This window comes from Mustela putorius, unplaced genomic scaffold, assembly GCF_011764305.1.
Source record: "Mustela putorius furo isolate JIRA1106 unplaced genomic scaffold, ASM1176430v1.1 tig00001130_pilon_pilon_pilon, whole genome shotgun sequence".
NCBI classification, from domain to species: Eukaryota; Metazoa; Chordata; class Mammalia; order Carnivora; family Mustelidae; genus Mustela; species Mustela putorius.
In genome coordinates, this window is record NW_025421584.1 from 860,292 (window position 1) to 885,026 (window position 24,735).

Sequence of the window (24,735 nt, forward strand, 5' to 3'; positions counted from 1 at the left end):
GGTTACCACTTGTTATCATCCTTCCTAACGATGACATTACCAAACAAATATTTCTTGATAAATGTCCAGGACAGGTCTTCAACTTCTCTTTGTGATTATCTTCATCTTAAAAGATGTGGAAAGTAAACCACATGTTTATAGACATATTTATCGTGATAAGGCAGCAAAACTAACAGCTTCATGCAGGTCTGAAGATGCTGATCTCAGAAATATTTTCTTTCCTAGGGTTACCAAACTTTTCCTCACTTGGAAAAATACAGCACGGCTGAGCCAAGAAGTAGCAGGTCCCTGCTTCTAAGAAGATGGCTTTCGGAATAAGTAAGCGACAGAAAAGTTGGATCTGGCTGAGCAGCCTCAGAGGAGAGAGATCAATGTTAAGAACCTGGTCCTCGGGAAACCTGGGTGGTTCAGTGGGTTAAAGCCTCTGTCTTCGGCTCAGGTCATGGTCCCTGGGTCCTGGGATGGAGCCCTGCATCAGGCTGTCTGCTCGGCGGCGAGCCTGCTTCCCTTCCTCTCTCTCTGCCTGCCCCTCTGCCTACTTGTAAACTCTGTCAAATAAATAAAGTCTTTAAAAAAAAAAAAAAAAGAACTTGGTCTTCAATTGCACTGGCAAGAGATACAAAGAGCCAGCGGTTCTCAAGTGATCCTTAAACCCTGGGGGTCCTCAACAAGCTTTCGGTCCACCCATGAGGTCAAAATTATTTTTGTAATAATGGTGAAGAGGCGCCTGGGTGGCTCAGTCATTAAGCAGCTGCCCTTGGCTCAGGTCATGATCCCAGGGTCCTGGAATCGAACCCCACATGGGGCTCTCTGCTCAGCAGGAGACTGGCTTCCTCCCTCCCACTCCCTCTGCTTGTGTTCCTCTCTCACTGTACCTGTCAAATAAATAAAATCTTAAAAAAAAATAATTAAAATCATGCTGAGAGGTTACTTGTGATGTTCGCTGCACTGACATTTGTGCTGAGGATATAAAAGCAAGGCTGTCTAAAACTGCTGGCATCTTGGCAAGGGAAAAAAAAGTCAATGGTCCCAACCAGGCTGCCCTCCCCAGTATAAACTCAAGTGGGAAAAAAAGGCCAGCTTCACAGAAGAGTGTCCTTGAGGGAACGGTGAAAATTAATGATGATACTGAAATCGCAATTCTTGGATACAGTTCTTAATGTCTGTGACAAAATAGGAAGTCTAGGGAAGAAGGTATGCCATACACTGAAGGAGAATGGTTGTCTGATAGGAAAGGAGGAGCGCCATCTGTACGATTCGCAAGCTGAGCGAGAAGCCTTTTTTCCCCTGGAGTATCATTCTGATAGGAAATAACACCCGAAAGGCAAATGGAGTACTGAAGGCTGAGCATTTATTTGGCAGAACTTTTTTTTTTTTTTTTAACTGAATAAAGTGAACCTCTTGCTTCCAGGAAAACACCCAACCTATGTGTTGACCATAAGAAAATTCAAGCAAAAATTGGGTTTTTCAAAAAATTACATCTGCCACCAGGAACATGACAGCATTTTCAATAATCATCTTTCTGAAGGGATCATGGGTGATTTTAACAAATGTGACCTTTTCTAACGATATCACAAAAGGTGCCAACATTTGGGAGATTTAAATTCCATGAACCAATATTGTCCAAAACGTATATAAAGATTCAAAGTACAAAATAAGCCACTACAATTAAATTCCTAGAATGAGAAAAGTTTAACACGGGTTAAGATTCCAGTGTGCAATTGTATTTTTAAGGAATTGTTACTTACAAAGTTTTGGTGTGGTATCAAAGAGAATATCCATGATTACCTAAAAAGATCATTAAAACACTCCTCTCTTCCAACTACAGGTCTGTACAAGATTAAACTTCCTTCCTATATCCCAACCAAACAGCAAATCACAACAGACTGAACACAGAAACAGAAAAATCCAGCTGTCTTAGCAGACAAGTAGAGCTACAATCAAAAAGAACAAAATATGTAGGAATAAATGTAACCAAAGAGGTAAAAGATCTGTACTCAGAAAATGACAAGATACTGATGAAAGAAACTGAACAGGACACAAATGGAAAGATACCCCACGCTCACGAACTGGAAGACTATTGTTAAAATGCCCATACTACCCAAAGCAATCTACAAATTCAGTACAATCTCTATTACAATTCCAAAAGTATTCTTCACAGAAGACAAATATTCCTAAAATTTGTATGGAACCATGAAAGACCCCAAATAACCAAAACAATCTTGAGAAAGGAGAACAAAGCTGGAGGTATCATGATCACAGAGTTAAACTATCCTACAAAGCTACAGTAATCACAACAGTATAGTACTGACACAGAAACAGACGCTTAGATCAAAAGAATAGAATGAAGGGCGCCTGGGTGGCTCAGTGGGTTAAAGTCATGATCTCAGGGTCCTGGGATCGAGCCCCGCATTGGGCTCTCTACTCAGCGGGGAGCCTGCCTCCTCCTCTCTCTCTCTGCCTGCCTCTCTGCCTACTTGTGATCTCTCTCTCTGTCAAATAAATAAATAAAATCTTTAAAGGTAAGACCTGAAACTATAAAACTCCTAGAAGAAAACATGGGCAGTAATCTCTTAGACATCAGCTTTAGCAACATTTTTCTAGATATGTGTCCTCGGGCAAGGGAAACAAAAGCGATACCAAACTATTGGGACTCCATCAAAATAAAAAGCTGCTGCGCAGTGAAGGAAACCGTCGATGAAATGCAAAGACAACTTACTGAATGGGAGAAGATATATGCAAAGAATATATCTGATGAGTTCCTATCTAAAATATATAAAGAACTCACACGACACCAAAAAAAACCTACTTAACGGACTTAAAAATGGGCGGAGGACCCAATCAGACATTTTTCCGAAGAAGACATACAGATGGCCAATGGACACATGAAAAGATGCTCGACACCTTTAATCATCAGGGAAATGCTCATCAAAACCATGAGGAGATACTATCTCACCAGTCAGAAGGGCTAGTATCAAAAAGAAAAGAGGTAACACGTGTTGATAAAGATGTGGAGAAAAGAAAACCCTTGCGCACTGTTGGGGGGAATGCAAACTCATACAGCCACTGTGGGAAAGAGTATGGAGGTTCCTCAAAAAATTAAAAATAAAATAATACCATACGATCCAGTAATCCATTTGTGGGTATCCACCCAAAGCAAATGAAAACACTAATTCAAAAGGACATATGCACCTCTATTTTGACTGCAGCATTTTTTACAATAGCCAAGAAGCAGCCTAATGTCCATCAATAGATGAGAGAATGGCATACATGTAGAATGGAATCTTTTTTACTCAGCAGTAAAAAAAAAAAAAGAAAAAAAAAATTGTCATTCACAACACGGATGAACCTAGAGGGTATTGTGCTAAGTGAAATTGGAGAGAAAGACAAATACTTACATGGGAAAATACAAAAAGCAAAACAAATGAACAAAATGGACAAAGAACAAACCTAGCTGTGGGGGACGGGGGAGGGAGGTGATGGGTGAAACAGGTGAAGGGGATGAAGAGGTACAAAATTCCAGTCACAAAATAAATAAGCGATGAAAAGTACAGCACAGGGAAATCAGTCAATAACAACGTAATAACAATACAGTGACAGATGGTTACTACACTTACCCCGGTATTACATAATGGAGAGAACTGTCAAATGACTATCTTGTACACCTGAAACTAACACAGTAAGTCAATTATATTTCACTTTAGAAAAACAGTTACAAAAACATAAAATAATGCCTCTCTTTTCACTTACTTTGATATTTTTCATAAAGTGTTTTTATGTTTACATGTAATGGGATTATTTTCAGTGAGTTAATACTCTCAAATTTCGTGTTTGAATTTAATTTTTTTAAAGATTTTATTTATTTATTTATTTGTTTGTTTGTCAGAGATAACAGAGAGACAGGCGGCTCCCTGCTGAGCAGAGAGCCCGACATGGGGCTCAATCCCAGGACTCTGGGATCATGACCTGAGCCGAAGGCAGAGGCCTTAACCCACTGAGCCACCCAGGCGCCCCTCGTGTTTGAATTTCTAATACAGCAAATATTGTTAAATATCACCCACATAAAAAAAAGATCCTTAATTTTTCAGAGTATGAAGGACTGCAATCACATGTTTGAACACTGTAGCTCCAAAGATTACAGCCTCGGTCAAGGCTCTGATGTTCAAATGAACTTTCAGACACGACCTGAGCCTCTGATTTCCCTGATGAACAAAACACCTCAAGTCAGGAGTCCAGCAGGAGCCAACTGACAGACCATGACCACTAATCACCACACTCTTACAAGTCAAGGTCATAGAGAAGAGCAGCAGGGAGACTTCTGGGGTCCTACTAATGTTTCGTCTCTTCAGTCTGAATGCTGCTTAACAAGTGTTTTTGGTTTGGGATAATTCTGTGAGCTGCACACCTAAGATGTCTGCATATCCTAGTACACGCATTTTTCTAGGTATCTATGAGACTTCAATTTTCAAAAATTTCACAGTCTGGGTGGCTCCATTGGTGAAGTGTCTGACTTCGGCTCAGGTCATGATCTTGGGGTCCTGGGATCAAGCCCTGTGTCTGAGCTTTGCATTCAGAAGGGGAGTCTGCTTCTCCCTCTCCCTCTGCCCCTTCTCCCACTCGTGTGGACATGTGCAAACGTGCACTCTGCGCCCATGCTCTCTCCCCACCAAATAAATAAAAATCTTTTTAAAAAGTTCACACAGTATACAAACATGTGATGGCTTTCAACTAAGTTGAGTCACTACCCATCACTTACTTTGGAAAAGCCTGATTTAAAAAATTCAAATATGTAATTTAAAAACCTCAATATAAAAAAAAGTATATTTAGAATAAACGTAACAACTTCCCTAAACACAACTATAACTATTCAGAGTTTAGAGCTCTACATACCATCCATGACGGTTATCTTACCAAAATCTGAGAATTTAATAAGACTGCCCCCAAAGTATATTAAGTATAGACAGATTAACTGATAGATTTATATCAACAGACATACCTATCAACAAAGGGAAAAAAGGGGGGAAAAGGGGAAAAAATGTCACTCACAACAGAAACAAAAACTGAAGTACCTAGGAATTAATCTAACGAAGAAGACATAAGACAATGGAGAAAATATGTTTAAACTCTACTGAAAAAACAACTATCTTTAACACAGGTGTTAAAAACAAGAAAATGGGCACCTAAGTGGCTCATTCTGATAAGCATCTGCCTTCAGCTCAGGTCATGAACCCAGGGTCCTCGGATCTAGCCTAGGGCTACTTCCTGCTCACCGGGGAGCCGGGGAGCCGGCTTCTCCCTCTCCCACTACCCCTGCTTGTGCGCATGTGTGCACTCCGTCGAATAAAAAAAAAAAAACAAGCCCAACATAGAGTTACTTATGCTAAACCCCACATCACGAGAGACCATTTCAGCTCTCTCAGAAATGGAATCATAAACCAGTTCCTTAGGAACTTACCTGATCTACAGGAATGAGGTAACCTGCCTGACTCCTGTCCTCTGAAGGAAAGTGACCTTGCCACAGCCAGTCCACTTCTTTGCTACTAAAACTTCCCAATCCCACTTCCTTTTGTATGCAAAAGTCTTTCATGCCGTATCACTCCTTCCCATATCTCCTTTCTGTCTGCTGGTGACTGCCCAATTCATGAATCAACAAATAAAGCCAGTAAGATCTTTAAAATTGATTCAGTTGAACTTGTTTCTTAATGTATGGTTTAACCATGGTTCTAGATCACCAGAAGTGGTTCTAAAAAATACAACTGCTGCATCTCCACTCCCTCCAGAATATGATTCAGTTGATAGGGGGTAAACTGAGGCATGGGTTTCTAAAAGCTACTTTGTAAATTCTAATGTAAAGCAAGGAATGAAAACCACCAGGTTAAACATCTGAAAAAAATAAAGATGGGCCTCATACTTCTACATACCAATCACTATAAATAGGTTGTAGCAATAAAAGTGAAAATAAAAACCAGTGTGGAAGTAGAACAGGAAGAGACAGACTGTAAAAACATACCTTTGTTAACCAAGAATGCAAAATATGTCCTAAACAAAACCTAGATAGTGAAAAATGGATCTAATTATAACAAAATTATTCTGTTCAATAAAAGATTTCAAAGGAGAAACCCAATAAGTGGTAGGGGGAAAAAAAAGAAACCTAAAGACATTTGTGCCACATAAAATCCAACAAATTATCACCCAGAAGATACAAAAAAAAAAAAAATCCTGTAAATTAGGGGAGGAAAGGGATACAAAAATTTAATAGAAAAAGAGGCAAAGAATAAATAAATGGCAATTCACAAAAGGGGATTCCACACAGCTAATAAGCATCTGACAGGATACGCGCCCGCATCAGTAATTAGAGAACTGCAAATCAGAACAGTAATATATCACGTTGTGCCCAGTTCGCTCCATCTGTTGCATCAGATTGGAAAAAATTATAAGGTCAGAAAATATCAAGTGCTGGCAAGAATGTGGCAAACGACAGCTGGCAATAGTGTATATCAGCACAGCCATTCCAGAGAATAACCTGGCAAAATTAATGATGTACAAGCCCCAGAAAGGGTCGGATGGGGGGCGGGGGGAGGGGAAGAACAAGAATGGAACGGGGAGATGAAGGAGGAAGAGCAAGTGAAATTAACCGAGAGGCTTACATGGACCACAGCATCAGGACCACGGGCCACAAAGGGAGCATGAGCTCAAGCCTACACACCTGACCTGGGGAGGGAGTCCCCACCACACCTGGTCCTTCCTGGAACCAGCCTGTGCGAAATCCCTGCCCACCAGGTGCTGTATTCGGGCCCTGCCCTCACAGAGTTTGCAATCTAGTAAAGGAAACCGTATAAAGTAAACAAGTAACTTCGGAAGGTGGTGACAATGGAAGTAACGGGAATGGGTGCCAGCCAAAAGGCGGGCTCTTAGAGACCCGCAGAAGGAAAATTAACCAGGCACGCGGCCAAAGGTGGGGTAAGAATCTCCAGAAACTTCATTCAGGGTCTTCAGTCACCACAGGAAAAGTGAGATTTTCTAAAGATGACTTTCAGGTACTTCCTGTAACTGAACTCCCAGGAACAGCCCTGAAAATTCCCCGTTCTAGGGGAGCCTGGGTGGCTCAGTGGGTTAAAGCCTCTGCCTTCAGCTCAGGTATAATCTCAGGGTCCTGGGATAGAGCCCCACATGGGGCTCTCTGCCCAGCAAGGAGCCTGCTTCCCCCTCTCTGTGCCTGCCTCTCTGCCTACTTGTGATCTCTGTCTGTCAAATAAATAAATAAAATCTTAAAAAAAAATTTTTTTTTTTTGAAAAATTAGGGGCCGCTGGGTGGCTCAGTTATTAAGCATCTGCCTTCAGCTCAGGTCATGATCCCAGAGTCCCGGGATCGAGTCCTGCATCGGGCCCCCTGCTTGGCGGGAAGCCTGCTCTCCCTCTCCCACTCCCCCTGCTTGTGTTCCCTCTCTTGCTGTGTCTCTGTCAAATAAGATCTTTTTTTAAAAAATTTTTTTAATTAAAAGTTTCTAGCCTTTAGGAGCATAGCTCAACCTTATAAGATTCCAGACTTGATTTTTTAGGATTAAAAGACAACGTTTATTGCATGTTCGTCACCTAGCAGGCACTGTTCTATGAGCTTTTACACACATCTGAGTTTACTTAAGTACTCTACACAACATGATACTGTATTTCTACTTTAGAGAAGAACAGAGGTAAGAACGTGCCTGAAGTGGGGACAGAGCAGGGCTTCAAATCCAGATCTTCCAAACTTCAAAGCCTGTTTTCTTAACCATTCCCAATACTTATATTCCCCCTGGCATCTTTTCCGTGATTTTCTGAGTGTGGTCCCTGGGCCAGCAGCATCACCATTGTAACTTAACAGAAAGGCATGCTCAAAGGGGCCACCCCCAGACCCACTAAATCAGAAACTAAGAGTGGAAACAGCTGCCTATGTTTTAACAAGCCCTCCTGGTGAGCTGGAGGCACACAAAGGTTCAAGAACCACGGGTTTTCACACTGGATATATGTATGTTAAAGGGAAATGATCAACATTTTGGAAATTTCACAACATAAATGTTTGATTCTATGTTAAATGGCTAAAAAATCAAAATTATATTCACTCACTTTCTCAAGACCCAGCAACTCCTCCCCCAACCTGACAAAATGTCCAATGATTCAACCATCTAAAATATGAAATGTAAATAAAGGCCCCCACTCCTAGGGACTTTACTAGGAACTGGATTTAAAATTCCAAACATGAAAGAGCACAGAGGTCCAAACAGAATCTTCAGAAGTTGAATCAGAAGCCATATTAGGAAAAGGACAAAAATGTTTTGAGGAGCAGCAGCTGAAGCTTGACAAATCTGAGTCCATAGCTCTGTAAGCCTTTTTATCTCTGGCTCAACTCTAGATTTTTACAACACCCCTCCAACAAACTTCAACTGCCAAAAAAAAAAAGTTACAACTTTCAAAATATTTGTTTCTCAAGACTCAAACTGCTTTAAGTAAACATATATAGGCACCATCTTCCAAATACCCTTTTATCATGAGTCAAGCTAATCAGATATGCTAGTGCATAGAGACACTAATGCAAAAACGGCTCACACCTTCCCAACCCCTTACCTAGATTCCTCTACAGCATCCTGCCTGACTTTTCTCTATTCAAAGCAATATCGAGACCAGGCACCTTCTTTCCTACCCCAACTCAAGTCTTCAGTTTGAGTAATACAGCTCTATGTGTACTTAAATTTGAGATATATATATATATGTATATATATATATATGGTTCATATATATATATGAAGAAGCCACATATATATATATGGTTTTTTTTTTTTAAGATTTTATTTATTTGGAGAAGAGAGAGAGAGAAAGCATGAGACAGCATGAGTGCGGTGAGGGGCAGAGGGTGAAGCAGACTCCCTACTGAGCAGGAAACCAGACCAGTAGAGGCTCTATCCTGGGATTCTGGGATCATGACCTTAGCTAAAGGCACTTAGCCAGCTGAGTCACCCAGGCGCCCCTGTCCATTTCTATTCAACTTTTTTTTCAGGTACTGGAAGACAAGAGTATCAGAAGTATGTACAGATTCAAGCACCTACCACAATTTGAGAACCTACTGTATGTCAAATAACTCTTTTAAGCTATTCACTTGTATATTCAAATTATTAATTTCATAAAGTTCAGGATAGTACTTATTTTAAAGATTAAAAACATAAATTTGAAGATTGAAGAGTTAACTTGCCCAAGTCTGTACCATGGGATAGCTAGAAATCGGACCTAAATTGCATACTAACTTGATTCAAGTGGTCAAAGGTGCAAACAGCTCTGAGAAGCCCACACTCACGCAGTTTTTAATCGGCCTGGCTTTTTTTTTTTTTTTTTTTAAAGATACAGCATATGGCATGCATCTTTATGTTTTTGGTTTTTTTTATTTTTTTTATTTGACAGACAGAGATCACAAGTAGGCAGAGAGGCAGGCAGAGAGAGAGAGAGAGGAGGAAGCAGGCTTCCCGCTGAGCAGAGAGCCCGATGTGGGGCTCGATCCCAGGACCCTGGAATCATGACCTGAGCCAAAGGCAGAGGCTTTAACCCTCTGAGCCACCCAGGCGCCCTCGGCCTGGCTTCTTAAAACCATCCACCTTTCCGCGCCCAAGCTCACCTAAGAACTGGCAACACCGACAGGAGCCACCCTTCCAAAAGGAATAGCACCTATTTATTTTCCCTCTTCCAAATACCATCAAACCCACCCCCCCAACACACTCTTGGAACCACCCATGGTTCTGGAACAGCTAGGACTTCTCATCCCCCTTCTGTAACAGTAACAGCAATTAATGTAACAAACAAGCCTATTAGCCCTACAATCAGAGGGAGAATGTGCCCCGCTCCTTTAAGGTAAGCTGTTAATAATGTTCTCCTAAAGAGATTATGCGAGCTTTCAAGAAAGAAAAAATGAACTGCTACATGACTGAAAAAAAAATTTTTTTGTAACTTAAGTATTCACTCATATTCAAGATTTGAGTCATCTTGTTATATGTACCCACGTTATTCTACCACTTCTTTTGAGGAATCTGTAACCATCAAAAAGCAAAACATGAAACTATGCTCAAGGGTGCCTGGGTGGCTCAGTGGGTTAAAGCCTTTGCCTTCGGCTCATGATCCCAGCATCCTGGAATCAAGTCCCCCATGAGCAGGGAGCCTGCTTCCACCTCTCTCTGCCTGTCTCTCTGCCTGCTTGTGACCTCTGTCTGTCAAATAAATAAAATCTTTAAAAAAAAAAACAAAAAACAAAAAACAAAAAACTATGCTCAAATAGTTCATAGCTCATGAAAGATTTAAATAAAACACAGCCATTAAAAAAAAAAAAGTTCAATTGTGCATAAATAAGGACCAAAGATCCACATTCTGCTGTGGGTTCCTGATCACACGGAGAATCAGCTTTTTAGAAGTTATTTCTTTAAAATTACTGTGTCCTTTAAGTTAAGCTGTCCTTTCCTTCCAAATAACCTCACTTAATGAAACTGACCATTGCAATTCTGTCTGAATTGTAATTACAAGAGAAGCAGTTACAGTACACTTGTATCTTTGTCAATGAAATACTTATAATTAAGGAAAAAAATCTGATTGAACTCTCCTTTAAGTAGCACCCAGTGCACCACCTAGTGGAAGTTGGGTAACATTGTAATTAATTTTTTTTAAAGGACAGAAACCCTAGGTAAGAATTACAAATACAGTAAAAACAGCCTAAATCTCTTTCCAGTTTCCCACGCTGCAAGAGAGCTGTGTTCATAAGAGAGGACTCATTTCCTGTACAAACTAATAGGCTGATAAGGCTTTCTTAATGGAAATCCTTGGGCGTTAATCAAATGAAGACATTAATGCAAAAATAAATCCAAACAAATCAAAACAGAGATAGACAGGGGTTGTATAAGTGATGCCTTATATCCTACAAGAATAAGTTATGTCAAAATGGACATGTTATAGGCAACAGACGCATTTGTCATGAAAACGACTTCATGATTAGAACAGTTCCATTCAGTAATTCATAAGACATTTCCATATTCCTGATGACTAATAAGTTTAACATAACCTAGCAGTTCTCCAGAATTCCCCAAGCCCTGACACCATTCGAAGAGGTTCCTCCCAACTGGCCATCTAAGCCTGCTCTGCATTAACCCCCAAACTCCCTTGCTTGCACTGTTCTGAGGAATAAATGATTTTTACATTTTCAGCTTTTCTACTAAATTTATACTTTACCTTTCCCAAAAGGTCCTCAGCCATGACCAGAATACATCATGCTTCATTTTTATTTGCCTTATGTGTAGTAATTTCAGTTCAACTCAGAAAACAGCACTGAAATCCACTGCAAAGCTACAGATGCAAACAAAGAGAAGCTTCGGTTCTCTAATTTGGAAAACCTCCCAAAATTTAAAACAGAGATTTTCACATAGCACCACTAGGAATTTGTTTGTTTTGTTTTCCCTGTGTGAAAAATTACCTTTCTGGTGTGATTCAAAACTATGTCAGCAACCTCGAGGAGGAAAAAAAAACCAAAAACAAAAACCTAAGAGACACTATTTCTTTACTTAGAAAACACCATCTCCATCTGTGATTCTTGTACCACGTGATCGAACTGGTATACAGACGCTTACTTGATGGTGGGAACCTTAGTAGATCCTGGATTAAATCCATTTCGGGTACAGAATAAAGTAGGAGTCAGGTGACCTGGAGCAGAACTCTCTTCACCTCTAGGGCTTTCACTTTATGGACTTGTAGAGTAGGCATGATTATGTCCTACCTGCCTCCCAATAGGATTAAAAAACTGACAGCCTACGAGAGTCTCAATTAAAAGACCTAAATGGAAATAGAGGCATCCCCCGTTTTTCACCAGTTCACATTACACTACTTTGCTTTTACGACAGACCTTAGTATCTGGTTTCACTAACTGGGAGAAACGCACAGAGGTGTTTGTTCTGCATCAGCTGGAGAGGCAGCACACACCTGAACAGCAGGAGTGGCAGAGCCAAGCTCCTTCCCTGAGAACTCAACTCAGCGTCTCAGCAGCGAGCCCTGGCAGCTCTGACCTCTGTCTGAGCATCTGTGCTGTATCCTGACTTATTTTATGCATTCATTAGCAAAATGTTTATCCTAAGGTATCGGGAAAGCCTGGGGGGCGTGGCTGGAACACTAAAAAAAAATTTCCCATACACAGTAATAGTGGGGGTTTTTTGTTTTGTTGTTTTTTTGCTTTGCAGTACTCCAGTTTAGAAAAAATTTCATAGGAATGCTCTATTTTCAGAGAGCAGGGAAAACCTGTACTGGTTAGAACTGGAGTGCACCTAGAAGGGGAGAACACTGCTCCAAGAGTTCTCACTGTGCCATTACCGCCCCAAACCCAGTGACCTTCACCATTTCACTTGTTAACAAATCGTGAATGAAAACAAAGGTTATTAAGCTAGTCAAAGAGAAAGTAGTAATAATTCAAGGTGCAAATCAGGAATTAATTGCCTGGCTTGTCTACAAAGGATTACCTCCTGAGTACCAAGCAGGTGCATTCCCGAAACCTAAAACCCAGAAATTGTTTTTAGAGAAGCTTTTCTTTTTTCTTTTTTTTATTTGAATGCTAATGTTTAAAAAAAAAAAAATTAGAAGAAAAAAAAAATCACAATTCTACTCCCACCCTTGTCAGAGTGACAGAGACAAGGTTCCACCCCCACAACCCTTTCAAACCTGCGCAGGCATTCCTCATCAACATTCCTCCCCCCCCCCCCCCTGCTATCTCACCTTCCCCACTTCAGCCCAGACAAAGGTGAGTCACACTGCTGGGTCTACTTGTCACTTAAGGAAAGTCCCCAAACAAGTTCACGTTAAAGACTACTCTTAACTTAAAAAATAATAAATAACAGGTCAACAGTGTTAATGTGTAAATGGTACTGCAATGCGCCTGCCTCCAGAAAATATGTAATTAATAATACCCAAGACACCTTTCTGGCTTAAAAAAAAAAAAAAAAAAAAAAGCCACTCAGCTTATCCTCACTAATCAGTAGGTCCCTTTCCCTCGCGAGCCTGACTCTGACTCAACTCCGCAGTTTTCCTCCACCTGCACGTCCTAGCGCCCTCCATTGGGCCCGGCCGCCTCACTCCGAGTCCCCAGGGGGTCCCGCCGGCAGCTGCCCCCGCCCTTCCCCCTCGGGGTCCCCCGCCCGGCCCCGCCCCCACCTCCCCGCAAGGTGTCGCCGCCGCCGCCGCCGCCGCCGCGGGCTCCCGGGCGGAGGCGCCTTGAGGCGGGCGGGAGGCTCCGGGTGACGCGGCCCGGCTCGGCCCGGCAGCCGCCTGCGGGTGCAGTCGGGGGGGCAGACCCCACCGCCCGCGCCGCACCGGTGCTCCGACAGGGGCTGCAGCTACGGCACCCCATTACCTGCTCTGGGCAGCCGTGGCCCGCGGGAGGCGCGACCGCTCTGGTCCCTGCAGCCCCACGTCGGGAGGCAAAGAGACAGAGACCGCAGCCGCCGCAAAGGACAATCAGGAGCCAGCGGGCTCGGCACCGCCTCGGCGGGCGCAGAACACACGAGCCCAGCGGGAGCCCGGCCCCCACCTCCTGCCCAGTAAGTAACCGACTTGGCCCCCTCCCTCGGCGGGGCGGGGTCACGGCTGAAGGGGCGGGGAGGGGCAGGGCCGCACCGCCCACGAGGCGGGAGCTCCGCGGACGCTTCGTAAAAGGCGTGTGCTGATAGGCTGCGACAGGGGTAGGCGTCCCGGACTTGAAGGGAGCCTCGCCGGCAGAGCTTCCTCATTGGCCGGTAAGAGAAAACAAAGCGGAACTCTGATTGGTGAGAATTCTGTAGCTCCTCTCCCTCGGCCTTCAATCAACGGAAGCTCCGCCCCACACGCTCGTTCCCAGGTGGCTGCAGAATGGGCAGCTTTATGGACCTGAAACCTCTCTGAAGCGCAAAACCTGGGATAGTCGGGTTTCCTTGCCAGATGCGAGTGATTCTTTCATTCCCGGATGAACTTGATGAATAACAGCTAATCTTTAATATCGCTTGGCTTTAGGGAGGTCTCCTGGGTATTTTTTAAATGCTGCATAAAATTCAGAGGGAAATTGTCCTGTGCAAAGAAAAGGCATAAAGTGTTTTCAGTCTTGGCAAAATTATGCGTAACTTTCTTTTCGTTTTACCTGTGTTCCATATGGGGCATGCATTACTTAGAGTGCACCACGCGGTAATAGATTTATAGGAAAACTCCCGGACAGGAAGAATTTAGAATCCGAAGAACAAAATAAAGCATTAACAAAAGCCAAAACCAAAAAAGGTAGTATATGGAAAGAAATTCAGAGGGTACAAATTGGAAAACTCAACGAATGCAGGGAATTATAAGAAGAGGATGTGACAAAATTCCAAGATGTAACTTAGACTTTGGAAATTGAAAGTTGAGGGAGCAGGAGATAATGATCAATGACCCATGGTTAAGTAAGCTGAGCTCTCAGACCACAAAGCAAACCCCGTGTTCTCCTAGCCAGTTTAGAAGGGAGTGAAGTGTAACTCACCTGGGGACCACACTCCTTTAACTCTCTGGCTGCCTTACTATTCTGTTTGCTCTTCCTGCTATTCCCCTGAGGTTTTGAAATAGACTTTGGAAATAAAGCCCTTCCTCCAACAACTCCATAAATTATATAGGAGTGGGGAAAAAAAATGGGAATTGACAAAAAATCATACCTAAAGAAGGAAAAGAATATTAAGGTAAACATGAACTTGAAAAGGACAAGAAACTCAATACAAAGAATAGCGCAAATCCTCTTTTGTCTCTTTTTTCCTGAGAATAAGGTAAAACTCTTTGAAGGACAGTGACCTCATTATCTAACACTTTTTTTTAAAGATTTTATTTATTTATTTATTTATTTGTCAGAGAGAGAGTGCGGGAGAGCACAAGCAGGCAGAGTGGCAGGCAGAGGCAGAGAGAGAAGCAGGTTCCCCACTGAGCAAGGAGCCCGATGTGTGGCTCTGTCCCAGGACTCTGGGACCATGACCTGAGCTGAAGGCAGTGGCTTTATAGACTGAGCCACCCAGGCGTCCCTATCTAACACATTTTTAATAGAACCTTTATAATAAATGGAATCCTAAATGATAGTCTGAAAATAGGTGTCACAGCATACTCTGAGCAAGTAACTTAGTTTTAAGATCTAATTATGCTTAAATATGTAAGAAAAAAAAATAAGAACTTAACACTGTCCACTATGAACAAATTGGAAAGAAAACACTCCACATTTTTTCCCAATCGTGCCTAAAATTCCACCACTAACATTCTTTCTTTAGGATTGAGTGATTTATATCAAAAGTTATTCTTGTATTCATTTATGCAACAAATGTATAATAACATTAATCATCATATTCTAGGTCCTTCAATGAACTAGGCACTCTACTAAGCATTGTCCTGAATAAGGCAGACTGGAAGCTATTTATCCATAAAAGATGAACCAGCAAACGAACACATTTACAGAAAAGAATAAAGGCAGAGAATAAAAAAAGAGTGACCAAAGGGATGGAAGCACTACTTGAATTTGGAAAGGGAAAGAGAACTACTCTGGGGTGCCACTTAAATCAAAAAATGGTAGCTATGCACACTCGAGGGCAGCGGCATTCCTAGCAACAGGAAGAGCGAAGGCCCTAAAGGAGGAAGAAAAGTGATGTCGTAGGAACAGAGAAGACCTTTTTCAGAGTCACCAAAGAAGTGGGCCTTCATCCACCAAGCCAGTCTATCAGGCATAGATCTAGGAAACCAGCTAGTTTCAAGGGTTCCACTAGATGTGGAGGTCTAATAATGAGAATGACATGGACCCAGTTGGATCTACAAACTGTTACCTCACAGAGGATGGAGAAATCGAGGTGCTAAAGGGAACACAATCCAGAAGGGGCCAAGGAAATCATCCTGAAGGAAGTGAGTAGTCACCAAATCGGTAGGAGTCACCCCACTGAAAGGCTACAGGTTCTAGATCCAGGGAGCAACAAACGGAGGAACCTGGGACCATAGTCGGGTAGAAGGAAATCTAAGACAAAGCCTTGGAAACCACTGCATTTAAAAAAAAAAAAAAAAAAAATCAACTTTCCCCACATCAGAAGCTTGCCTAGCATGGATGAGCCCAGAATGTGGAAACAAAAATCCAATGAGAAACAGCATTCTGAAAGCATCAGAGTCGAGCAACGTAGAAGCAACACACTGATCATTTCACATCATCCTTACCTTTGTCTCTTAAACAACAGTCATTAAGCAGAGTGCACAGCCCCCTTTGAACTATGACATTCCTTTTGGAACTGTAATGAGTTAACAGTATTAATCCTATTCGTCCAGAATTAGGACAGAGCTGAAGCCCTTGGAGTTAGAGCTCTGTTCTACTAGTTCCCGCCTCTCCCCCTGCTTCTGGGCACGGCTTTCTCCTTACAGGTTGAACTCACACCATCCGCAGATGCCTATAGGAAGAGCGAGCCAGCCCCACTGTGGAGGGCCGGGGGACACTCAGGGGAACTGCGAAGTGTCTTGGTGGCAGCTGGCAGTGGCGGGTGAATCACAAGATGTGGCAACTAAATAAATTACAAAGTAAATAAAAATGTAACTGTTGAAATATATGGCACCATGCTTTAAAGCCACTGAAAAGTAATCTCTGTGTCCTAATAATAGAATTCAAAAATCAGGGTTGTTGTTTTTTTTTTAAGATTTTATTTATTTATTTGACAGAGGGAGAGAGAGAGAGAAAGAGAGAAAACACAAGCAAGGGGAATGGGAGAGGGAGAAGCAGGCTCTCCCCTGGGTAGGGAGCCTGACGTGGGGTTGGATCCCAGGACCCCAAGATCATGACCTGAGCCAAAGGCAGATGCTTAACTGACTGAGCCACCCAGGCGACCCTCAAAACTCAGTTCTAAAGACAGAGGAGTAACTTCGAGAATCCAAGGGCAGAAAGAAGTCAGTCCCCAAGAGGGCCAGGAGCTGGGACCTGAGAGACAAGAACTCGGCTACAGTTTCCTCCATCTCCAAACCTGCCTCTCTCTACTCTCCTGTTCTTCCCTGGAAAACAGCTTTCCTGGCTCCTAAGTCCAAGAGTGAAAATATAACCACCCCAGTGCCCCCCCATTCCTGACTAAATTAACCACCTTAGCCCGGTCCCAAATTCTAAGGAGAGAGTAAGAGTGGCCTGGCCTGGCCTCTCCCCCCACCCCCACCCCAGGTCTATCCCCCCACCCCCCCACTCCCCCACCCCCCCACCCCCATGATGAGGGAGGTGATAGGAGTGGGGAGGGTGGAGGCCGCCAACCTGGCTGCTGGGGCTCATCTCTGTTTACAGGCAGAGATTTCCCAGAGAACAGGCTCTGGACAGATTGCCAGAGAGGCTCGCATCCTGCCCCACCACGTTTTCTGTAGTCAGGCAGCGGGGCTCCATTTTCTGTTCAGTGACAGTCTTTGCCTGGCCTTTCACACCAACATGGAGACCTAATGGCCAAGGCCGATGTCTTCAACGGTGACTGCCAGCTCTCTTGGCATCTCTTTATTTCGGTTGGCTTCCAGACACCAAGTCCCCTCGTCTCTTCCAGTTTCAAGCTGCTGTTCCCATATAAGTCTTCTAATTCCCAATTTCCCTGTGTGACGTATACCTGTTGACACAGATTTCTTCAAAGAACAGAAGTACTGGCCAAGTTGGTGACTCTCTGTGAGAGCCGCACACAGAGCAAGCGCGTTGGCAGAAATAGAAAGCAAACCTCCACCTACCACTGTCCCTCCCATACCTATTCAGATGAAAATGTCCCATAACTTTTCTGATGGCTTTTAGGTAATAAAAAATCCTTTGATCAGTCAAGCCATAAAATACGGTTTGAAGTTCTTTTTTTTTTTTTTTTTTTTAAGATTTTATTTATTTAAGATTTTATTTATTTATTTATTTATTTTAAGATTTTATTTTTTAAGATCTTTATGAAGATCTCTCTCAGAGAGATCAGAGAGGCGGGCAGTGGGTGGGGGAGCAGGCTCCCTGCTGAGCAGAGAGCTCAATGTGGGGCTCCATCCCAGGACCCTGGGATCACGACCTGAGCCGAAGGCAGAGGCTTTAACCCACTGAGCCACCCAGGTGCCCCCATAAAATACGGTTTGAACTCAGAAACTGTACTGTGAATACCAATCCACTTTGCTCAACCACAAGCTTCATTCAGAGATAGGGCTTCCCTGCAGTCCCCCAGCTGGGGTCCCACGCAGGCGGACTGGGTCCTCCAGGAAAGGGGAAAGGAACCCCCTCCAAATTTATAACATAGGGATAAAGGAGGCCGAACTCACGCTCAAGTGTCCCTGCTGCAAGGAAACTGCTCTGGACCCGGCCAATGACCTAACCAAGCACTTGCTCTCTTGGGTGCTTTCTTTTCCTCTTTTTTTAAACAATTTTTTTAAGGGTCTTATTTATTTGAGACAGAGAGATAACATGGAGAGAGAGCATGAGCAGGGCAGAGGCAGAGGCAGAGGGAGAAGCAGACTCCCCCTAAGCCAAGAGCCTGATGCGGGGCTGGATCCCAGCACATTGCGATCATGACCTGAGCGAAAGGCAGACGCTTAACCGCTGAGCCACCCAGCGGCCCTCTTGGGTGCTTCCTAACCATCTTGACCAGAGCATCTCACTCTGCCTCTCCTGTCCTGGTCTATGCAGTTTGCTCCAGTTGCTACCTCCTCCCTTGGGGAACTTACTACAAATTCACCTATAGATCGCCTCTCCAGGAATAAATCCTCTGGGACAGGATCTATATGTCTGCAGCACAGCTCGCTCTCACCCAGTGGCTCTCTTCGGGTCCTCAAGAAACCTTCGCACATCCTGCGCTCCCCTCGATACTCAAACACACCCGACTCTCAGAGAACGTGGATCTTGAGGATTCTCTCTCCTCCTTCCTGGCTCACTCACTCAATCTCCTCTCTCTCTCTCTGGTACCTTCAGCCTCTCACTCTTAGATACCGTAGCCCAAAGTCAGGTACTCTCAGAACCAGAGAACACCAATCAAGTGGCCCTGGAGGCCCCCTGCTGCCCCTCCCCGACCAAATTAAGGAGGAAGACCTTGGACCAGAGGTTTGGTGGAACTCGGCCTTGCTTTCTTTGAAGAAAAATTCCTCCTAGAGCCTTCCCAAACTCCACTTCCGTTGCCCTTTAATGATCCTATTTTGAGTGAGGGACTTTTAGGAGTCAGCAAGGAGCTAAGATATTTCCTCTGAGATTTGCTTCCTGCTCGGGCGACTTGAGAAGTTGACATCTGCTGTCTCTTGGGGCCTCAATAAAAACTTGACTTTTACGTCTTGTCTGACTCACGCGAACCGGGAAAAACTGCTTTTGTTCATTAACACCAAGGACACAGGGCTAAGAAAACGTGTTCTCTAAAGTCACAGACTGCTGGAAACTTAGTTGAGTATCAGGGAGAATGAACTCCTCCACCCCAACTCCCCCCACCCCTACTGCCACGTGCCTGGGTGATGGGAGCCTGTGGGTCACTTTGACACAAAGAAGCAGCCTTGATTTTCAGCTGAGGTGCAGACTTTCAGGTAAAGGATTGGGAGACGCAGCACACCACCTTAATCCCCGATCTAGGACTCCAAGTTTGCCTTTCAGCCCAGACCTGATGTTAGTAAAAACATTACTAAATGTTACTCACAGCCTTGCTCTGCTTTGAGGTCATCATATCACTCTTTCATTTAGATCTTATGTAACGCCCAGCCTCCCTGCACACCCTATGATAACCTTGTCTCCTTTGTTTGGCGAGGCCCTCCGTGGGCCCCTTGGAGCACTCTCCCTTGCTACAAGTTCACCAGCCTAACTTAGACTTCGGCTTTGTCTTGGATGGTGTGTGACTGTTGGACTCTTGATCAACTCTTTCCAGATCACGTTACCAGCCCTCATCTCACTCTCCCAGGTTCTGTCTTCATAGCTGCATCTCCTTTTACCCTGGACCGGGTCATACAACCTTATCGCCACCACCAGCAAACTATCACCTGAGTCATCCAGAATCCTATAGCTACAATTGTGTCACGCTCAAAAAAACCATATACAGGGGCGCCTGGATGGCTCAGTCTGTTGAAGCATCCGATTCTGGATTTTGGCTCAAATCATGATCTCGGGGTCCTGGGATCAAGCTCCACATCGGGCTCTGAGCTCAGCAAGGAGTCGGCTTGAGGGCTTCTCTCTCTCTTCCCCTACCCCCAGTCGTGCACATGTTCTCTCTCTCTCAAATAAATAAATAAATCTTTTTTAAAAACCCATAAACATGTTCCTATATGGGAGCAATAACATCTATGGACTCTAGCAAAAGGAGAAATTATTAAAGGATATTAAAAGTACCTGAAAAACTTTTTCAACTCACAGAAACCCCGAGAAACGAATGCAGTCCTTCCTGCTGTTCTCCCCCGACACGTCCATAATTGACTAATTCGTTACAGCCGTGATCCTGAAAAGGAGGTAGAATACCTTTGGCTGTGTTTATGGGTGGAGGTTAAGAAACTCTGCTTTAGGGTGCCTGGGTGGCTCAGTGGGTTAAGCTGCTGCCTTCGGCTCAGGTCATGATCTCAGGGTCCTGGGATTGAGTCCCGCATCGGGCTCTCTGCTCAGCAGGGAGCCTGCTTCTCTCTGTCTCTCTGCCTGCCTCTCCGACTACTTGTGATTTCTCTCTGTCAAATAAATAAAATCTTTAAAAAAAAAAAAAAAAAGAAACTCTGCTTTAGCCCTCGCTCATCTAAAGGGCCCTTGATCAAAATTCTAAGGCCATAAGTTTGGGGAAATATTTTTTTCTCTTAGCTAAAAATACCAGCTTGACGTTGCTTATAAATGAAAGGGAAAAACTGGTCCCCGTGGTGACAGGGTGCTGTCTGACTCATTCTCTACGTTACTCCCGGTCGCATCCCCAGATCTGGCCCACAGTAAGTGTCCAGCAGACCTTGGCTACACTAATAAATTCAGAACTCATTTTAAAATGGGAGAGTTTTGATCCAGCAATCGTGGGAAGCAAGAAACATCCATCTAGATTATTAGGGGTGACTGTGCTCTGGTCTGTCCATATTTACTTAGCAATGCTTCAAGACTGGTTTCTGATGCAATCAGCAGTTGCCTGCTCCCTCAAGGACTTCTGTGCAGAAGCTGAGAGCCATGTAATAACTCCGAGGAGCCGGGGGGTGAGGAGTGACAGCAAGATATGTTGGGTGTGTGCACACTGAGCCCCAGTGATTCCGTGAAAGCCTTGGTACAAACCTGGAGATGGGCCTCAGCACAGCGTCATTCCATATGCGAAAAACCATCCAGGAGCCCTGGAATGATCGAGCTCTGATAATAGCTTATCATTAGGCTGAAAAGGAGACCTGCTGGTGTGCTAACCTCCGGAGTCTCAGCCCGTCTGATCTGTCCTCCGCTCGCTCAAGCCCAATGGGCCCTGAAATGTGTCTGATGCTCTCGCTGGGGATATAGGGAAAGAGACAGAGAGAGAGAGAGATGGACATGAATCCCTTCAAGTCTCTCCTACTGAACCAAGTAAGCCTCCATCCTCCCACACGCCCATGTCAGGAGTGCTGTCGGTCGGAAGGAGTCACTTTCCTGGTGCAAGAACCGACCCAAAGAACGAAGCCCGTGTGCACTCTGTGACCCGATCGGGGTAAGTATTTTGCATTCGGAAAGCAGGGCATCCATCCAAAAGTTGGCAGGAAAAAACCTCTTGTGCTTAAATGAGTTATGCACCACTTATATTTAATTAATCTCAGTCATCTCTGTACTTACCTCGCTGGGCTCACAAGGGAGCATTGGGAGCAAAATTGCTCTCGTGCTACTTGGATTCCCCAGAAACGACACCGTCATTCATTAATCAGCGCTGACCTAGAAAGCAGAAGCTCCCTCCTCTCACCACTTAAAACCTGACTCACTCTTCGTTGTGCAGCGAAGATTAAGACACATGGAAAAGAGAAGCAGTCGCGACACAGAAAGCCATAAAAACTGCGGCAGAAGAAACTGTTTAAGAATGTGCGACTCTGGGGTGCTCCCTGCACTCAGGGCCGCCATCAGCAAAGACAGGACTTGGGAGATCGGACTTTCCTGCTTGATTGCCTCTCTTAACTCTCCATGATTATACCTTTATCAAAAAATTCCTCACTCCCAGGTTTATGAGCAGGAAATAAAGGAACTTAATAAATAAGTCTCTGGTTCATGGAATAAATAAGTCTCTGGTTCTTAAATTCTAAGATTTAAGGAAGCCAGGTAACCAAGAGTATGTGTAGAGAAATGTACCAAATAATAATAAAGGACGCAAGATGTGTATAAGCTAGCTGAAGAATTGACAAAAGAGGTTAATGTCCTTACAGACAAGACTGCTATATGATATTCCTAATTTAAAGTTCTAGGGGTTTCTGGGTGGTTCAGTCAGTTGAGTGTTTGCCTTTGGCTCTGGTCATGGTCCCAGGGTCCTGGGATCTCACCCCATGTAGGGCTGCCTGCTCAGCGCCGAGCCTGCTTCTCTCTGTCCTCTGTCTCTCCCACAGCTCATGCTCTCTCTCTCTCTCTCTCTCTCAAATAGATAAACAAAGTCTTTAAATAAAAATAAAGTTCTAATAACACTCTGTAAAGAACTGAATAATAACTTCTTTAAACTTCTGAAAACAGCTTCTATGCTGTTAAGAATGGCGTAATGGTTGCCATTAACAAATGCCACATATTTTCATTTCCACACTATTGGGTTTGTTCTAGGAGCAGTCAATATTATTATGTGTTGAGAGGCACCTGGGTGTTTTAGTCAGTTAAGCATCCGATTCTTGAATTCAGCTCAGGGTCATGAGATCAAGCCTGACATCGGAATCCACACTCCATGTGGCAAAGCTGACTCACACTCTCCCACTCCCATATAGCAGCAACCCCCAAGGGCAGAGACTGTGCCCCCCTTAAGACTCTTAAGACTCTTAAGAGTCTCTCTCTGCCCCTCTCCCCCACTCACACGCTCAATTACCCCTCTCTCTCTCAAATAAATAAATAATTTTTTTAAAAGGCTTATTACTATGTGTTGGTATTTCATCTTACTAAAGACATTAATGACTGCCATTCAGTCAAGAAGCAATTATTGAGCACCCACTATATGCCAGTTATTGTGGTGAGTCCTGGGTTAGGGGAAAGGATAAGAAAATGTTTAAGGTGCAATTCATAGTCTCCAGAGGATTACAGGATTCTGATTTGTGCATTTGCAAATCATTGTTGCCACTGTGGGCATTTGCCTGAGCCCCTGTTCAACTCAAGTGTAACATGAATTAGACAAATGAATATGGACTCTAGCAAGGAACAAAAGAAAATAAGACAAACAGTGCATGAATGGAATTAATGGCATCAATTAATTGGAGTAGAATTGATGAAAGACATGGTGTCCTAGGAGTTCCAGTTCACATATTTCCTTAAAGGCAGTGAATTTAGAACAAAGTCCAGATGATTCTGAGAACGTGAACAAATTGTTGAAGATTCCCCAAAGGAGAGGATTATATAATAAGATTACAACCCTGAATGGCAGTCCCGGTTTAGCTCCCAAATCCAGTGGTATGACCTTGGACATCTTATCTACCTTTCTAAGGCTATTTCCTTACTGATAATATGTGTAGTTATTAATCTGCCCAAGAAGTCACAAACTACAGTCATGTTGGGTCAGCACAGATTTTGTAAAAATTTGGATTAGTTGCCAACCTTTCAAAATCAGGAGATTTCATGTAAACGTCCAATGTACTAGTGTGTGTGTGTATATATATATATATGTATATGTATATATTTAAAGAAACTACGGCAAAGCTGACCCACACTCCCATGTTGCAGCAACTGCCACAAGCAGACACCGCACCCCCGTTAGAGCTGCCATGTGCTTTGCAATCTGCCATGGACCACGGCCAACCTGCTTCACTCATCCTCTCGGCTACCTACCTGGCCTCTATAGGCATTTGAGTTTCTCTCTCCTGAAGTGGGTCATTTGTAAGGGGCTGTTGTTGTTGTTGTTGTTGAAAGCTGTTTGAACTGCTTCAATTTAATATAAATTTAAACTATCCGTTGTAGGGAGAAGAGACAGATCTCACATACAAAATTCCAAATAATACATGTAGAGGCTCCATGTTCGCAGAAGTGGCATATATTCTCATTCTAAGTGTGGGCTCTGCATGGTGACTGCCTTCCAAAGAGGTCAGTAAGTAAAGGGAGGGAAGGAAGAGTATCTCTGTAACTGAGAAACCTGATAACTGCTACCTGAGCCGGGTGACGAAGGCCAACATCAACAGTCATGATAATTCATGTTGACATTATTTATGGTCTCCCTCCCCAAATCCATAGCCTCAGTCTAATCATGAGAAAAACATCAGAGAAATCCCAAGAGAGGGACATTGTACAAAATACTTGACCGGTACTCCTCAAAGCTGTCAAGGTCAACAAAAACAAGACAAGTCTGAGACCATCACTACCAGAGGAAGCCAAGAAGATATAACAAGTCAATGTAATATGGTAGCCTAGATGGAATCCTGGCCCAGGAAAAAGACATGATGCATTAAATGAAGGAAATCTAATTAAACTGTGGACTTTAATTACCAAGTGTATGGATATTGTTACCTTAATTATAACGAATGTACCATACCAAAGCAAGAATGTTTCTACTAGGGGAAACTACAGGGCATATGGGAATGCTCTGTTCTATCTTCATATCTTCTCTATAAATCAGAAGTATTCTAAAAAAAAAAAAAAAAAGAAGTTACTTTTAG

General features: G+C 43.5%; 1 protein-coding gene and 1 long non-coding RNA gene across 6 annotated transcripts in view; both read right to left on the bottom strand.

The window, feature by feature from the left end:
- MPP7 (MAGUK p55 scaffold protein 7) overlaps positions 1 to 13,617 on the bottom strand; it is a 287,917-nt gene extending 274,300 nt beyond the window's left edge. For all 4 annotated transcript variants that reach the window (XM_045087412.1, XM_004779351.3, XM_045087410.1 and 1 more), the window contains exon 1: positions 13,397 to 13,617. The gene's annotated coding sequence lies outside the window, so the exon portion shown is untranslated. The remainder of the gene's footprint in view (positions 1 to 13,396) is intronic.
- A 3,147-nt stretch (positions 13,618 to 16,764) lies between these two features.
- Positions 16,765 to 24,723, bottom strand: LOC123394001. 2 transcript variants are annotated; one of them, XR_006608803.1, is made up of 4 exons: positions 24,587 to 24,723; positions 21,230 to 21,430; positions 20,327 to 20,432; positions 16,765 to 17,618 (listed from the first exon to the last, which is right to left on the bottom strand). It is a non-coding gene; the product is annotated as an uncharacterized LOC123394001 (long non-coding RNA). The 2 variants fall into 2 exon arrangements; XR_006608802.1 differs by lacking the exon at positions 24,587 to 24,723 and having other exon boundaries at positions 21,230 to 22,443.
- Between the last annotated feature and the right edge of the window lie 12 nt (positions 24,724 to 24,735).